This window comes from Dendrobates tinctorius, unplaced genomic scaffold, assembly GCF_039654945.1.
Source record: "Dendrobates tinctorius isolate UK_male_01 unplaced genomic scaffold, ASM3965494v1 ptg000224l, whole genome shotgun sequence".
Taxonomy (NCBI): Eukaryota; Metazoa; Chordata; class Amphibia; order Anura; family Dendrobatidae; genus Dendrobates; species Dendrobates tinctorius.
Genome location: NW_027361891.1, coordinates 14,357,916 through 14,373,849, shown reverse-complemented (window position 1 = coordinate 14,373,849; position 15,934 = coordinate 14,357,916). Strand labels below are relative to the sequence as shown.

At 45.0% G+C, this 15,934-nt stretch overlaps 1 long non-coding RNA gene across 1 annotated transcript in view; it reads right to left on the bottom strand.

Annotated features, from left to right (window-relative positions):
• Window positions 1–2,176, bottom strand: part of LOC141059165 (uncharacterized) — a 192,771-nt gene extending 190,595 nt beyond the window's left edge. Inside the window, exon 1 of the long non-coding RNA XR_012222394.1 lies at window positions 2,114–2,176. This is a non-coding gene — a long non-coding RNA (uncharacterized lncRNA). The remainder of the gene's footprint in view (window positions 1–2,113) is intronic.
• Window positions 2,177–15,934: the final 13,758 nt, after the last annotated feature.

Genomic DNA, 15,934 nt, shown 5'->3' with positions numbered 1-15,934 from the left:
ACACGGTCTGTCAGTATACACAAACTATTTCTGAAAGGCCACAAAGGCTGCAACACCATTAAGCAAAAGGCACCACTAACCAAACAACACCATGAAAACCAAGAAGATCTCCAAACAAGTCAAGGACAAAGTTGTTGAGAATTACTAGTTAGGGTTGGATTATAAAAAGAACCCTCAATCTCTGATGATCCCCCGAAGCACCATCAAATCCATTATCGTCAAATGGAAATAACATGGTACCACAACAAACCTGTCAAGAAAGAGCCTCCCACCAAAACTATCAGCCCAAGCAAGGTGGGCATTAATCAGAAAGGCAGCAATGAGATCAAAGGTAACCCAGAAGGAGCTGCTGAGTTCTCAAGCATACGACCACAATAAGCCATATACTCCATAGAGGTAGCCTTTATGGAAGGAGTGGACAGAAAAAAAGCCTTTACTTACACAAAAATTGTAAGGCTCCTTTTGAGTTTGCTAAAAGACATGTGAGAGATTCCCCAATGTATGGAGGAAGGTACTATGGTCAGATGATACAAAAATTAAACTTTTTGACCAAGAGGTAAACGCTGTTTCTGGTGCCAAACCAACACAGCTCATCAACCCAAGAACACCATCCCCACAGTGAAACATGTATAGATGTTTTTTGTCAGGAGGGACAAGAAAAATGTTCCTAGTCAAGGCTGTGTTCACACACAGCGTTTTTTTAGCAGTTTTCAATATAAAACCGCTATAAAACCGCTAAAAATAAGCTTCCCAGTCATTTCTATGCATTTTGCACTTTTTGTGCACATTGATGCGTTTTTTACCGCAAAAAAAACGCAGCATGCTCATTAATTTTGCGGATTTTTCCGCATTTTTGGCTTGTTCCATGCGTTTTGAAACTGCTGCATCAAAAACGCGCAAAAAACGCAGCGGGAAAAAAAGGTGCGGTTTCTGGGAAGGGTGTCAGGTTTTTGAGCAGAAATTTTCTGCTACGTGTGCACTTAGCCTCAAAGGCAAGAGGGATGATGCAAAATACAGGGATATTCTTGAGCAAAACTTGCTTCAATCTGTCAATGATTTGAGACTGGGAAGGAGATTCACCTTCCAACAAGAAAATGACCCAAAGCATACTGCTAAAGCATTACTCAAGTGTTTTAAGGGGAAACAAGAAAATGTTTTGGAGTGGCCTAGTCAAAGACCAAACCTTAATCCAATTGAGAATCTGTGGTCAAACTTGAAGATTGCTGTTCACCAGAGGAAACCATTTAACTTGAAGGAACGGGAGCAGTTTTGCCTTGAGGAATGGGAAAAAATACCAGTGGCAAGATATGGAAAGCTCATAGAGACTTATATAAAGTGACTTGCCTCAAAAGAAGGCTCTAAAAAGTACTGACTTTAGGGAAGTGAATAGTTATGCACACTGAAGTTTTCAGTTATTTTGTCCTATTTGTTGTTTCCTTCACAATAAAAAGAAAAACTAATGTTCACAGTTTTAGACATTTTGTTTACAGGAACTGATGCAAACTCTAAAAAAAACAGCAAAATTCCAGGTTGTAAGGTAGCAAAACATGAAAAGTCCAAGGTGGTGAATACTTTAGCAAGCAACTGTACACTCTGCATCAGCACACTGTGATACCCCCTTCGTGATCTGCGTAGTACTAGTACTGCTCTGCGAGAGGTGCATTCGTGCCCAGAGCAGTACTAGCATGGTGCCGCTATTTCCGGTCACCATACTGCATTACACGGTGACCGGGTTAAGATGGCTGCTGTCCCTGAAAGCCTGTCCCTGAAAGCAGACCATCCCTGCACATCACCCCTGGGGGCTGCACCACCCCCTCCCACATAGGTGATTTCTGTGATTGGCTGGCAGCAAATCACAGCAATATGTCAATAAAGTTAATTAAAAAAAATCTGACATGCTGTGATCAGTGCTGTGTGACACAGCCATCTCAATGAGCGGGGTGATCACGATGTCACCTCACCTGATTAACCCCTTTGGCGATGATTGGCTGAACAATAGTTTCTGGCCAATCAGCGCTAAAGGGGTTAATCTAAAAATAGCAATCACCGCCCTGCACGCCATCTTTGTCTCAGATTTGGCATGCAGAGCGGTTCTCTGGCCCCTCTGTGTTACCTGAGAGAGAGATTCATTGGTGGCCAGTGTGATCCCCCCTGCTTCCTGTGCTGCGTCCTTCTCCGGAGTGATTGTGTTGTGTGCTGTCTGCTGTGTGACTCATCTGTGATCACAGCAGCAGCATCACCTCCCCCATCCCTGTCCCAGTCCCTCATTCCTGTTCTAGTACAACCATCTCCCTCCCCTTCCAATTGAATTTTTAGTGCTCTTTTTTGCGCTTTTTTTCGGGTGCTTGGCATCCTGCACAGAGCATTTATGCTCTTCCTGTGTCCGCAGCACTCTGTACAGTATCGCTGCTGCTCAGAGACTGTGCCACGGGACTTTTTCTTTTTTTTAGCTAGTTAGCATAGCGGATGTTACAGTCGAAGCAACTTCCAATTTTTTTTTAGAAAAAATAATAGTAGTTAGTACAGCGTAGTTTTAGAGGTAGCAAGATAGCGTACCCAGCGTCACAGTGTTAGTGACAACCTATTTTTTTTTCAGAAAAATAATAATAGTAGTTAGTACAGCGTAGTTTTAGAGGTGGCGTAGCCGGCGTCATAGTTTTAGTGATGACTGTTTTATTTTTTTTTTGTAGAAAAAAATGTAATAGTGGTTAGTAGAAGGTAGCTTTAGGGTAGCGTAGGTGGTGTCACAATGTTAGTGACGACCAATCTTCTTTTAGAGTAAAAAAATCATACATAATAGTTTTATAGGTAGCATGTTATTATAGCCCGTGTCAGTGTTTGGTGATGTCTTGTTTTAGAGAAAAAAAAAACCATAGAGTAGTTTTATAGGTAGGGAGGTAGTGTCTTTTTTTTTTGCATAAAAAAACTGCTATCGCCGGGTAATTTCTAGTACATTAGGAGAGGGTGCATCACATTGTTGGTGATGTTCGTGATCCAAATTTTGATCATCTATATAAAAATCGGCCAGTGGTTGAACACTTCAGCAGAAAATTAGCTAAATTTCGCTATTGATGAATCTCTGGTTCATTCCAACAATACTGGTTCATTCCGACAATACCTGTCCGGTAAGAGGTCCAGGCACAGAATAAAACTGTACAAACCGTGCGAGAGTACCTCAGGGTACACCCAAACATTTAGGGTCTACGAGGGGAGGGACACCAAGGTTAACCCCTCTGAATGCCCCCCGTCCTGTGGGTAAGTGGGAAAATTGTGTGAGAATTGCTGCACCCACTGCTGGATAAGGCTTATCACCTCTACATTGATAACTTTTACACCGGCATCTTGCTCTTCAAGACCCTCTCTACCAGAGGTGCAGTTGAATGTGGCACCATACGAAAAAATCAGCAAGGCCTCCCTAAGTCGCTAATTGGGCAAATGCTGAGAAAAGGGGAAAGCAGATCCCAATGCAGTGACAACATGCTGATGGTCAAGTATAAGAACAAAAGGGATGCCCTTATCTTGACCACCATATACCGTGACAACAGCTCCCTTGTCACTGTTTGTGGGACCACAACACAAGTCCCAATGCCAGATTGTGTCATGGATTACAAGCATTACGTGGGGGTTTAGATATTTTAGATCAAGTCCTCAAACCATAGAGTGCCATGCGAAAAGGCAAAATATGGTACAAAAAATTGGCTGTGCACATTGTACAGATGACAGTGTACAATGCTTTGTGCTATTCCAACCTGCAGGCAAAGAGGGACCTTCCTTCAGTTTCAGGAGGTAGTCATCAAGACCCTAATGTTTGGCACTCACAAAGGTGAGGGTCCAAGTACTTCTGAAACTGACAGTGCCCGTATTGTCCCAGGTCAAAATTTCCCAGGACAGATTTCCCAAACAGCGAGGACAGGATGATCACAAAAACGGTGCAGAGTATGCGCCAATCCAAAAGGACACAACTTACCATTGTGAAACCTGCCATGAGAAACCTGGCCTTTGCATTAAGGATTTCTTCAAAGCATACCATACAACCACAAATTAATACAATTAGTTTATACCCTGTTGACACAACACACTTTTGTAATCTGATATACCCAGCACATCTTACAGATAACACCACATTATAAATTCTTACATCAGTAAAACCAAAAGCATTATAATCATTATTATAAAACTATGCTTCTTGATAAATTCCTTCAGGTGTGTAGTTTCCAATATGGAGTCACTTGTGGGGGATTTCCACTGTTTAGGCACATCAGGGGCTCTGCAAACGCAACATGATGCCCGCAGACCATTCCATCAGTCTGTAATCCAAAATGTCACTCCATTCATTCTGAGCCCTGTCGTGCACCAAAACAGTGGTTTTCCTCCACATATGGTGTATCGCATACTTGCTAGAAATTGCACAACAACTTTTTCCATCTATTTTCTCTTATTACCCTTATGAAAAGAAAAAAATGGGGCTAAATGATCATTTTTGTGGAAAAAATGTGGGGTTTTTTTCAAGACTCAACGTTATAATTTTCTGTGAGGCTCTTGGAGGTTCACGGTGCTCACCACAAAATTAAATAAATTTCTTGGGTGGTATAGTTTTCAAAATGGGGTCACTTCTGGGAGATTTCCACTGTTTAGGCACATCAGGTGGTCTGCAAATGCAACATGAAGCCTGCAGACCAGTCCATCAAAGTCTGCAATCCAAAACATCACTCCTTCCATTCCAAGACCTGCCTTACACCAAAACAGTGGTTTTCTCCCACATATGCTCAGGAGAAATTTCTCAACAACTTTATTGGACCATTTTCTCCTTTTACACCTGTTAAAATAAAAATATTGTTGCTAAAAGATCATTTTTGGGGAAAATGTGATTTTTCTATTTTCACGGCTCTGCGTTCTAAACTTTTGTGAAGCACCAGGGGGTTCCAACTGCTCACCACACAGCTTGAAGTGTCTAGTTTCCAAAATTGGATCACTTGTGGGGGTTTTCCAATGTTTAGGCACATCAGGGGCTCCTTAAACTTGACATGGCGTCCGCTCTCAATTCCAGCCAATTTTGTGTTCAAAAAGTCAAAAGGTGCTCCTTCCCTTCCGAGCCCTGCTGTGCGCCCAAACAGTGGTTTTCCCCAACATATGGAGTATCGACATACTCAGGAGAAATTGCTCAATAATGTTAGTGGACCATTTTCTCTTTTTACCCTTGTGAAAATAAAAAAAAGTTGCTAAAAGGTCATTTTAGTGACTGAAAAGGTAAATGTTCATTTTTTCCCTCAATGTTTCTTCAGCTCCTGTGAAACACCTGAAGGGTTAATAAATTTCTTGAAAGTGGTTTTGAGCACCTTGAGGGATGCAGTTTTTAGAATGGTGTCACTTTTGGATATTTTCTTTCATATAGACCCCTCAAAATGACTTCAAATGTGATGTGGTCCCTAAAGAAAATGGTTTTGTAAAATTTGCTGAAAAAATGAAAAATCGCTGGTCAACTTTTAACCCTTATAACTTCCTAACAAAAAAAATTTTGGTTCCAAAATTGTGCTTATCTAAAGTAGACATGTGGGAAATGTTATTTATTAACTATTTTGTGCCCTCTCTGATTTAAGGGCATAAAAATTAAAAGTTTGAAAATTTGGAAATTCGTGCCAAGTTTCCGCTTTCTTCACAAATAAACACAAGTCATATTGAAGAAATTATACTGCTATCATAAAGTACAATATATCAACGAGAAAACAGTCTGAGAATCTCCAGGATTCGTTAAAGTGTTCCAGAGTTATTACCTCATAAAGTGACAATGGTCAGAATTGTAAAAATTGGCCCGGTCATTAAGGTGAAAACTAGCTAGGTCTCAAAGGGGTTAATGTATTCATGAATTTGGCCCATGTAGGATTGCTCGGACCTGACACCCATAATGTGGTGGTGCACCATCATGTAGGTGCATTCCTACATGAACAGTTTCCCGCAAAGTGGATTGGTCATCGTGGGCCAGTTGAATGGCCACCAAGGTCTCTCGATCTGACCCCCTTAGACTTTTATCTTTGGGGTTATCTGAAGGCAATTGCCTATGCTGTGAATATATGAGATGTGCAGCATCTGAAAACGGATACTGAAAGCCTGTGCTAGTGGGTCGCCCTCCCAGGGCTGTGGGGTACTCGGTGCCGGGCCTGATGAGCTTCAATGGGAGATGTCATGGCAGCTGGGACCTGGCCCGTGGCCCTGGGCGCTCATTGTAAAAGGAGTTGTTGCAGTGTGCTTATAGTGATGAAAGTTTATGAGTGATTCGTGACGCCACCTGTGGAGTTTGGCAATAGAGATGTAAGCCGACGCAGCAGACAGATCCTCTGGGACAGATGGTCTGGTGCAGCAGTGATGTTATAGCCCTCCACAGGCAGGGCTGTAGTCCCAGGGCAGTGTAGAGACACGTTGCAGGAATGGTGCAGTGTGGCGCAGGAATGAGTGGAGGACACCAGGGCATGTAGTTCCAAAGCTTTACTCAAGGTCTGCTGTACAAACAGGTGCCTGCCTCTATGCCGTGTCCTCCAGGTCAGGGACTCAGTCACCTTCCAGGCCAGATGGAATACTCCTTTCCAACACTCCGCCTTTAAATGAAGTACTCCTAGTACTGAGTTACACTGGAGTTCCTCCTGTCCGATGTTCTTATGAACTCTACTTGTACGGCAGACAGCTTTAGGCTGCTTCGGGGACTCCTTGCTACTAAGTCCCGGCTCACTATCCAGTTGCTGTTGTGCCCCCAAGTCTTGTTAGGGAATAAAGCGGTCACTACTTCTATTCCTCCGGTGTCTGCTGCAGGACCATTAATATCCATACAACCTCGGGGACCAGGCCCCGGCCTTGCGCTTAGAACTTCTAGGAAGGGTTCTCTTCTAACCCACGTCCTCTGTTCTCTTTTACTCCTCACGTTCCATACTAATCTTTCTTTCTATGGAAAATCAGGTTTTCAGTCTATGTTGCTCTCTCTCTCTCTTCCTTTCCCGTGCCAGCAGACCCAGGTCACTGGGATCTGCTGCAGCACTTTCATCCATCTACCCCTCTCTCTGGGGATCTTCCTCTCTCTCCTTCCTCAACAACTGACTCCTCTCCCAAACTCTTCCTGCTCTCTTTAATGTAAACTAAACTCCACCCACCACCCAGCACGTTTCGTGTTCCAAGCAGGGAGCCACCAATGGGTGCTTTGCTACACTCCAAGCAGGGAGCCACCAAAGGTGCTTTGCTACACTACTTTGTGGTGTGGGGTGCAGGTGTTGGAGTGTGGTCAGGAGTCTCCACCTTACCTGGATGGTGGGGTACCACACCTCAGGAGGAGGTGCAGTACCTCTGTGGCAACTGAGCCTCAGGGGCACCACATACCCCCCCGTTAAACACAGCACATCCGCAGACTGCAAGGAAAGCAAAGTTGACAATGCAGGAACATACAAATTTTATATTGCATAATGAACATGTCTTATACTACACTTCCCAATGTGGGAGGCACTGTTTCTTGAACGTTACAAACAATTTAACTGTCTGTCAATATTTAAAGTTATGCTACCTAATTTAAAGTGCTATGGAAGCAAATAGTAACACATTTTCTAGCAATACATTGCCTTTCTGTCATTCTTCACATTTTCTACTTTTCTTGTTCAAAAATACTAAGCATTATTAATAAGTGCAAAGAGTAGACATTGGACCGGCCATCATGTCTGGAAATGTCCTTATAACGAGGTATCAATACAAAAAATGGTGGGCGGAACAAGAGGCGCAATAGTGCCTTATCACTAATGACACTTAAAGTATGAGCGGTATAATACAGTTCCACTCACCTATTCCAGTTGTGTAACCCACAACCGGCTTGAGAGCATATCACAGAATCAACTGCTGCAGGACCTCCACCAACCACTAACACATGGAAAAACCTTCAGAAAGATGTGGGAAGCAGGGTGTGTTGCAGTCCGCGCTAGCCGAAATTCACAAATGACCTGGGATACAAGATGTTGTAGCAGTGTACTCCTTTATTTCCTCCTACGCGTTTCGGCGCCCTTCCTGGCACCTTCCTCAGGGATATTACATCAGTATCTGAGCAACTGATGTAATATCCCTGAGGAAGGTGCCAGGAAGGGCGCCGAAACGCGTAGGAGGAAATAAAGGAGTACACTGCTACAACATCTTGTATCGCAGGTGATTTGTGAATTTTGGCTAGCACGGACTTATAACGAGGTAGTCCTTGTTCCAAGGGAAGGTTCCTATGTAAAACCAAGAGTGAGCACCTAAAGAGGTGCAAACTATTTACATTAGCAGTTCTGGATCACTCAGCGTCCATGATCTCCACAGTTCAAGTGTAACGGCTGTCAAACAAACTGGGCAACAACTGGATCAAAGGGGAAAAACAAGAAAACAAAAACATGATAACCAAAATAGGAAAACAAGCACTAAGGTGCAAATACCCTCTCGGGTAACAAAAGTTAGTTTAAATCAACATTATGGCTAGTTATCCCCTCCTGGGGTTCTGGAAGCTGGTTGCTTGCGCTGCTTCCAGGGGAGATGCTCTGGGTGACCAGATGGGTTGATGAATCGTGATCCTCGGTAGGAATTCTGGAGACAGCTGCTGCCTGAGGTACAGCAGGGGCGGTGATTTGTACCAAGGGACGTTGTCTTGGTGCAGACGTAGCTTGGCTTACAGGCGTAGGTACCAACACAGTTTTGGCGATCACTGTGGGAGGTATCGGGGAAGCACAGGCCTTTTCCTTCTTAAAGGTGGTGAGGAAATCCTCTGGTATCCGGTGTACGTTTAAAGCATACCAGCCACGGAGCCCTTCATGCCGGGTGAAGGTCACATATTCCCCCGGTTGCAGGTCTCGAGCAGGGTGTCCCTTCCAGAGGTGATACTCCACATCTCTCCGGCTAAAGAACAGGTCGGAGATCCGTGTGGGGTCTGCGATGAAACCAAACCCCCGCTCGTTCACATTAAGGACCTGGCCCCATGCTGCCGAGTCCCGGGACCCATAGTGACCAGCACGGGCTTTCTCCTTGCAGTCCAAATCAGGGCCCAGCACAGCCAACCTCTGCTGCTCTCTTTCCCGCTGCTCAGCTGCCAGCTGGTGGATGGTCTCCTGGCATCGGGCTCTCATTTCCTCTTTCCAGCACCGGCCCCTGCCCACTGTGGACCGCGGCACCACTATCAGGGGTTCGGGTGTCTCCCCCAGGGGACTAGTATCCCAGTCCCAGACCAAGTCCAGCACCACCTGTCCGGCTGCGGTGGCCGGTGGGCACCCAGTGATTTCTCTAACCTAAGGGCCGACGGCCATACCTGGTGCCTCTTGGAGGTGTTGCGGTTCCGGTGCAGGCCTAAGACGGTGGGCAGCTGCAGGGGTATCCACAGGGGTAGCGGGTCCAGATGTCGGTGGTGGTGGAGCAGATGGCTGCTCCGGGTCCACGGGAATGTCCGGTGGGACCTGCGCGGCCGCGCTAGGTCCAGACGGGAGCTTCTCTTCCTCCGCTTCAACTCCCAAAGCCTCACACAGCGGCAGTGGTAATGGAGAGATTGCAAAGGACGCTGCCGGTGGTATTGCAGCAGTCGCAGGCTCTACAGGGTTTGCCTGGGGGAGATCCGGTGTAGCGGTGGCAGGTACCGGTGATTGGGGTACCGCAGGTGTAGGCCCCTCCTGGGCGCGCTGCAGATTCAAGGTCCATAAGGCTTCCTGCCTCAGTCGTAAATGGTGCATCAGCTGGGCAATCTCGTCTTCCAGCTGCTGGTGGTTCATCCTGGAAGCCGGGTCAGAGCCTTCAACCATTGCACCGGGGAGATTCATCTCAACCTCCTCGCGCTCCGCAGGCCTCCTCCCTTCTCCTTCAAATATGGTGTTCTGGCGTTCTTCTTCCTGCCTGGGCTCTTTTCCCGCCACTGGCTCTCGCGCCCCTTCTTCTAAGGGCGGCGTCTTCTTCCTACTCCTCCATACCAAGCCAGTATACGAACCCCTCGGGGGGTGGGCCATGTTGCTGTCGCATAGAAGTTCAGACAGGGGAGGCAGTCCGCGCTCTTTTCTTAGGACCACCTATATTGTCACGCCCTTCTTCACTGCGTCGGCGGCCATTTTTAGCGTTCATTTTACAGTCTATTAAATTGGGTCTTCTGCACATTTCAAAAGATTTGAGTCTTAGGCACACAGAACCCAATGGCATTGGGTCTCGTCATCCTGTTCATGACGCCAAAGTTGGGTCGCCCTCCCAGGGCTGTGGGGTACTCGGTACCGGGCCCAATGAGCTTCAATGGGAGATGTCACGGCAGCTGGGACCCGGCCCGTGGCCCTGGGTGCCCATTGTAAAAGGAGTTGTTGCAGTGTGCTTATAGTGATGAAAGTTTATGAGTGATTCGTGACGCCACCTGTGGTGTTCAGCAATAGAGATGTAAGCCGACGCTGCAGACAGATCCTCTGGGACAGATGGTGTGGTGCAGCAGTGATGTTACAGCCCTCCACAGGCAGGGCTGTAGTCCCAGGGCAGTGCAGAGACGCGTTGCAGGAATGGTGCAGTGTGGTGCAGGAATGAGTGGAGGACACCAGGGCATGTAGTTCCAAAGCTTTACGCACAGTCTGTTGTACAAACAGGTGCCTGCCTCCGTGCCGTGTCCTCTGGGTCAGGGACTCAGTCAACCTCCAGACCAGATGGAATACTCCTTTCCAACACTCCACCAACATGTGCCTTTCTGAACGTCTCCTCTTATAGCGCCTTTAAATGAAGTACTCCTAGTACTGAGTCACACTGGAGTTCCTCCTGTCCGATGTTCTTATGAACTCTACTTGTACGGCAGACAGCTGTAACCTGCTTCGGGGACTCCTTGCTACTAAGTCCCAGCTCACAAATGGCCCACCCTGTAGTTACACATGAGGCACACCTTGGCACTGTTATATGGGTTTTACATTTTTTGATACAAAAAATATTAAACATGTACCTCACGTTTTTTTAATTTTCAGCAATAGTGGAATTAATGTTAACTTTATATGCAGTGTGCTGAAAAACAGTGTATGTGTGAGCAGGTTGTGGGATGCAGCAATGGACAGGAGGCAGAGCAAGGGTAAACGTTAATTTTACTTGAACAGGGGGATACTCCATGCAGGAAGGAGAAAGGAGATACAGGGGTATGGCAGATAATGGTAATAAGTATAGCAACTGTTCATTAAGGGATAACTTATCCGTCCGACTGCTTCCTGACTGCAGAGTCCTAGGATCAAACGGTGGTGCCAACGCTGTTTGCACGTAATGAATCCGGTGTCGTTCTGTAGGCATTGATGATCCGGTTGCTGGTGGTGATAGTGAGTCCTCGACGTCTTGTGTGAGGTCCTGGTTTCTGGATTCATGATGCAAAGTGAAGTGCAGTCTCCAACACTGCCAGAGCTTGTAGAAGCTTGGCAGAAGTGTGCGGGTGAGAGAGGGTACAGTTCTTGGTGAGTCACCTGGTCTTTCCTAGGCGGTGCGCATGTGGTATTTACTGACCCGGAGTGTTCGGTACTTTCAGCAGTGGGAGCCAATGGGCAAAAGGTAGTTCTCTGGTCACAGTCTCTGTAAGTGGTAGCAGTGATTCCATAGCGCAGGCCTGCATTGTCACGGTGCTCAGATGACGGAGCACCAAACTTCCCCTGCTGCACGCTGCGTGTTCCCACCAGACTCCCCGTTTTTTCACGCATTCTGCACTTTTTAGCCTAGCCACACCCCCTGCTGTTGAGTGCAAAGGTTGGTCTGTGTTTCTAAGCTTTCCCCCGGACAACAAAAGGTGACAGCCCTTACAGTTCTGGACCCGGCGCAAGAGAGGTACCCCCGGTCCGGTCCTTCTTCTTACATATGTATGTATTAGTGATGAGCGAGTATACTCGTTGCTCGGGTTTTCCCGAGCATGCTCGTGTGACCTCCGAGTATTTTGGCGTGCTCGGAGATTTGTTTTTTGTCAAAGTAGCTGCATGATTTACGGCTAATAGACAGCCATGAATACATGTGGGGATTCCCTAACAAACAGGCATTCCTCACATGTATTCATCCTATCCAACAGCCACAAATCATGCAGCTGCATTGACACAAACTAAATCTCCGAGGACGCCAAAATACTTGGAGGACACCCGAGCATGCTCAGGAAAACCCGAGCAACGAGTATACTCGCTCATCACTAGTATGTATCTATGTATTTGTATATTAGTCACGGCGCCTTATTTGTGCATTTGCATATTAATTTAATACTTAAAGAGTAACTGTCATTTTAATTTTGCAAATCAAAAAACGCATTAAAAAAACGCATACAAATGCATACAAACGCTGCGTTTTTTTCAAGCATTTTTATGCGCATGCAGGAAAAAAACGCAGCGTTTTTGCGCGTTTGTATACGTTTTTTGTGCGTTTGCGTTTTTTTACAGATTTTGGAAAAACCCCACAAAAATGAAAAAACAACCATTCAACAACACACAAGACCAATGGGACTTCATTGTGGGTGTGGTATGTTAATATATAGACCCTGTCTACAGTATTCTTCACATTTGCTTGATTCTTCTCGTGACCATGGATCTGCGCTGGAAGAGTTTTCACTTCAACTTGGATTTGGACATCGCGATGGCTCAGGCGTATGCAGTTGCTTGCCATGAACAAAGGAAGAGAGAGAGGCAGCGAAGACGGCGGCGTATGTGGATACATCCGATTGTTGAACTCCGGGAGAGCCGTGGGGCATACCACACCCTCTACAGCGAGCTACAGGCAAACCCGGAGAAATTTACAGATTATATCAGGATGTCCCACGAAAGTTTCATGGATTTGCTTGCTCGTGTCCAACAATCCATCCGGAGACAGGACACACAGCTCCGTCGTGCGATTCCTCCTGAGGAACGGCTACTGGTGACATTACGGTATGTTTTAAAAACCAAGGGGTGCGGTCTGATGGTTTTTTTTTTAATTTAGTATTCAAAACCGTGGGTAATTAGTTTTCGTGAATGTACTAATATTTTATTTTATAGTTTTTTAAAATAATATACATAAATATTAATTTTACTTCTTTGTCTGTTCACAGATTCCTGGCGACTGGAGAAACCCTATCTTCACTACACTTCCAGTACCGTATTGGAATCTCTACCTTGTCTGGAATTGTTGCTGACACCTGCCGGGCTCTCTGGAATGTTCTTTGCCCAGAATTTATGCCCCTGCCCACCGCTGAAAAGTGGATGGAAATTGCTGACAAATTCTGGACAGTATGCAATTTTCCTAACTGTTTGGGAGCTGTTGATGGTAAACACATACGGATCATCAAACCCCAAAGAACGGGATCTGAGTACTATAATTACAAAAAGTACTTTTCAATAGTACTCATTGCGATTGCGGATGCCGGATGTATGTTTGTAGCAGTGGACATTGGAGCATTTGGCCGTGGTAATGACTCACAGGCTTTTAAAAACTCAGACATGGGCCGGAGGTTGTATGGCAACCAATTTAATTTCCCTATGCCACGGCCTCTTCCTCACACCGAAGCTCCGCCACTGCCCTTTGTAATGGTTGGCGATGAGGCTTTTCAAATGTGCGGAAACTTACTGAAACCCTACTCCAGCCGGGACTTGGACCACACCAAAAAAATATTTAATTACAGGCTGACCAGGGCCAGAAGAACTGTCGAGTGTGCTTTTGGGATTCTTGTTTCCAGATGGCGAATTCTGGGCACGGCCATTAATCTTAAACTTGAAACAGTCGATGAGGTGGTGAAGGCCTGTGTGGTTCTACATAACTTTGTGATGGCTAAAGAGCACCCGACCTTTGAACTGGACGATGATGCTCCTAACCCATTGCCTGAATTCACTCAGCACACTCTCAGGTCATCCGTTGAAGTTGGCCAAATGAGGGACCAATTTGCGGCCTACTTTATTTCTGATGTAGGACGGGTGCACTGGCAAGATGAAATGGTGTAATGTTTTTGTTTGTTTATGGTAATAAAAAACCTTATTTGATACCATTACTGAGTGCACTATATTTTTGAAACTCCAATTTAATAAAAAACTTCCCATGTATAACTGAATTTTTTGATGTTCACACACCTGGGCAGGTAAATACACATATGAGTTAAAATGCAGCATTGCTAGTCTGCGTGAAATATATTGGAACGAGCAAAGCTGCAGGCCATGAATCAGGAAACCATTTTTTTTCAAGAGAAAATTGTGCAACTAGTTGAAAACAAAGTATGTGATTTTCTCAAAACACAACCCTCAAAACCCAACCCCAATGAAAGTCCATGGGGAATACAAGTCAGCATTGAGTGGATGAATGTAATCTGCTCCATTCCAACTTACAAGTTATTACACTAGGCCTTGGAATGACTATACTAGGCCGTGGTATTTCAAATATGAGTATAGTATGCCTTGGGCCTACTAGTATAGTCATATGTGAAATACCACGGCCTAGTATAGTCATAACAAGGCATACTCAATTTTTGCCAACTAGGATCTTGTTTCACGAAAAACAAACGGGTGAAACTTGAAACCAACAGTTTGCTTTTCATGAAACCAGATTCTAGTTGGTAAAAATAGTTATTACACTAGGCCTTGTAATGACTACACTAGGCCGTGGTATTTCAAATATGAGTATAGTAGGCCTTGGGGCTAGTAGTATAGTCATATGTGAAATACCACGGCCTAGTATAGTCATACCAAGGCCTACTGTAATAACTCGATTTTTAACAACTAGCATCTTGTTTCACAAAAAACAAACTGGTGAAACTAGAAAGAAACTTATTTTTAAGACAAGTTTCAACAGTTTGTTTTTCATGAAACCAGATTCTAGTTGGTAAAACTAGAGTTATTACACTAGGCCTTGGAATGACTATACTAGGCCGTGGTATTTCAAATATGAGTATAGTAGGCCTTGGGGCTAGTAGTATAGTAATATGTGAAATACCACGGCCTAGTATAGTCATACCAAGGCCTACTGTAATAACTCGATTTTTAACAACTAGCATCTTGTTTCACAAAAAACAAACTGGTGAAACTAGAAAGAAACTTATTTTTAAGACAAGTTTCAACAGTTTGTTTTTCATGAAACCAGATTCTAGTTGGTAAAACTAGAGTTATTACACTAGGCCTTGGAATGACTATACTAGGCCGTGGTATTTCAAATATGAGTATAGTAGGCCTTGGGCCTACTAGTATAGTCATATGTGAAATACCACGGCCTAGTACAGTCATACCAAGGCCTACTGTAATAACTCGATTTTTAACAACTAGCATCTTGTTTCACAAAAAACAAACTGGTGAAACTAGAAAGAAACTTATTTTTAAGACAAGTTTCAACAGTTTGTTTTTCATGAAACCAGATCCAAGTTGGTAAAACTCGAGTTATTACACTAGGCCTTGGTATGACTATACTAGTCCGTGTTATTTCACATATGACTATACTAGGCCTTGGGTTGGTTTTTAACATGTATTTACCCATCAGTGTGTGTGAGCGGCGCAAACAACATTAATGAAACTTAGTAATGGTGAACCACAAATGTAAATTTATTTTTTATCACAAAAATAAACCAAAAAATTATTTTTTCCGGCGTTTGGGGGCAGATGGTTTCAATTTGGGGGTGTGCAGGGAATATGCAACACTTGCTGTTGAAGACGGTGTTTGAGGGGAAGGGGCAACAAAACTTGTGGGGGAAGGTAGTCCAGTTAAGGGAATTAAACTAGGAACACTTGGAGGAGAGGAAATCTGTTCAGGTACATTAGTTGTAATGGCATGTCGCCGTAGGCTTGTGTGCCTGGACCGACTTTGGCCCAATGCCCGCCTTGATAGATTTCGCCTTGAACTAGGGGCAAATATTGAGTGTAGGTCCCCCGTCTGCAGGTGTGGCTGCTGCTGCTGCTGCTGAGGTGGCGGCTGCTGCTGCTGAGGTGGCGGCTGCTGCTGAGGTGGCGGCTGCTGCTGAGGAGGCTGCTGCTGCTGAGGT